Consider the following 2,409-nt stretch of genomic DNA (forward strand, 5'->3'; position numbering starts at 1 on the left):
ATTGAACGGGCGATTTTTTATTTTAGTTTCGTGGCCTCAAAAATTAAACTCTTTTACCAATCGCTATAATTCAAAACTATAATTATAAATTCAAAATCTAGATATTTTAAACATAATATTATTGATAAATATTATTGATGTAGTACCAACTAAAATTCAAAGTGATTGGATACAGATTTTTAGTAAAATATGTGATTTCTGCCTAAAAGAAATCGCTGTAATTTTCGTCATTAAGAATTAAAGAATTCAAAATATTATGAACCTTTAGAGTTAAATTATTCTAAAACTGTTGAAAATTATATGCTTATTAACAATATAATGTAAAAAAAATTCTTTTTGGGGGTTAAAAAGACTTGGTTATTTTACTGTATTGCAAAAAAATAAAAATTCTTGATCATACTTTGCTGTTCGGTAAATCTGGTTGGTTGATTGTTTAAAAAAAATTAGTCACAGCGCTTAATATATTCTCGATATTTTGAAATAAATAATCTTAATTTTTTCATAAATAAGAAAAATTAAATATTATGCAACGAATTATCATGAGGGTAGGTTACCGGAGGATCGAAATTATTTTTTAATTTAGAAATATTTTATACAGGAATGTAAGGTTCAGTTGTTTAAAAAAACTTTAAACTAGTTTTTTTCAGTCAGTTCCAAAAAAACGCAACCTCATTGCTTTTCAGGTTTTTAGTCTTTTTAACAGTCTCTCAAATTATTAAAATATATGTAGGGCCCTAAAAAAATCCACGTATTTCGAGTATGCGTAGTTTTCCACTATTAAAATAGCAATTCTTTTGAACATTCGTATTTTTAATTTTTACTAATATTTAGAGACTCACGTTTTTTCATTTAATTTGACTAAATCTGTAGATTTTCAACAGTTACTAGAAAAATATGGCTTTCAAATTCAAAGAGATACGATTTAAAATAGATAAAACAATCGTGAATTCCCTGTTTAAAAGTTGCAACAATTTGTGCTCTTGAATTATTTTCGTATCTCGTCTTGTTAGGTTCAAATTTTTTAATTAAAATTTTTCATTAGTCATTTTAAACATTCAAAGAAAATTAATGACTAATTCCAAAAAATGTTTAGAGGAAATTTAATATGTTTTTTTAAAAGCAATAATAATTCGGTCTCTTTAATTATTTTCATATCACGCGTTTTGTTTGGCTAAAAAGAAACCTGCCTACAAAAAACAAGTAATAATTAGTCCAAGTACTTTTCATTAACTTTTTCTAGCTTCATAAACTACAAAATACATAAGTTTTAGTAGGATCCACTAAAAGGCTTTTTCTATTCATTTTGTGGGGTGTCCTTTGAATCTTCGAGTTTTCAAAAATACTTTTCAAATGTTATTATTTTTATTTCGCAGGTATTTTATATTATAATACCTAAGATTATAGCCACTCTAAAAATGCTCTGTTTTTTTCTGCGTCTCTATAAGTTTAAAATCTAATTGTTATGTTATATGAAGAAATTGCGATATGAAGCTTTGAAAATATTTTTATGGTATATTCACTCACATAACGCAAAAGACTGGGACTGGGATTCACGTTGGTTGCATGAGTTCCCTCACCACATCAAAATTCTTTCTCTCTTGCGCTTTACCCTCATTACTGATTGTTTAAGAAAATCCAATCTGTTCAAAAAGTTAATTTCTACTTTTTCAATGAGAACTCGGGCGGGAAGATACTGTATTATGTTTATCTTGCTGGGTACACTTGTGTTTTTCAAAATTTTCAAAACTTTTTCAATTCTGCATCATGAGGACAGCAGTTATGTTCTCGTTTATACTACTAGGTAAGTGATTTTTATGAAATCAACCAATAAATCTCACTAAGTTCAGTTCATACTTCATTGAAAGTTTCTGAACTTTAAAATACCTGATGGGATAAAGACATCAATGATGATCCACTCCAGTCACTTGATCTGAATATAAAGTGATTGTCGACAAACTAAATTGCATCGCAGAAATGATTAAATGTGTCTGGAAAAGAGCAAAAAGTGGAGAGACAAAATCCAAAATGTTCACCCCCTCTCATTTATTAATCATTTGTCCAAACGGGGCAATTTTTTTCTTGATAAACCACCGTCCAATAGGAATATACTTTGCACAATTTGAGTCTGATCCCCGAAAGTATAAGAGACAAGATTAATATTTTTCATTTTTCATTTCATATTCTCAGGCGAGCATTCTAGGAAGAGGCCTACTAATTAAAGCCATCCACCTATTGATTTCATTATCTCATAAAAATATTCTTATTTATCTACAATAATTTATATAAGATAATAACAAACTTTAAGCGGGAAGTTTAAAGGGGAAGAATTGATTTTTTGATCACGAAAAATGTGTGTTTTTTTAAATTTCAATATGTAGTTTTCTAGAGTACTGTATTGCGCAAAAAATA

This window comes from Belonocnema kinseyi, chromosome 8 (assembly GCF_010883055.1).
Source record: "Belonocnema kinseyi isolate 2016_QV_RU_SX_M_011 chromosome 8, B_treatae_v1, whole genome shotgun sequence".
NCBI lineage: Eukaryota > Metazoa > Arthropoda > Insecta > Hymenoptera > Cynipidae > Belonocnema > Belonocnema kinseyi.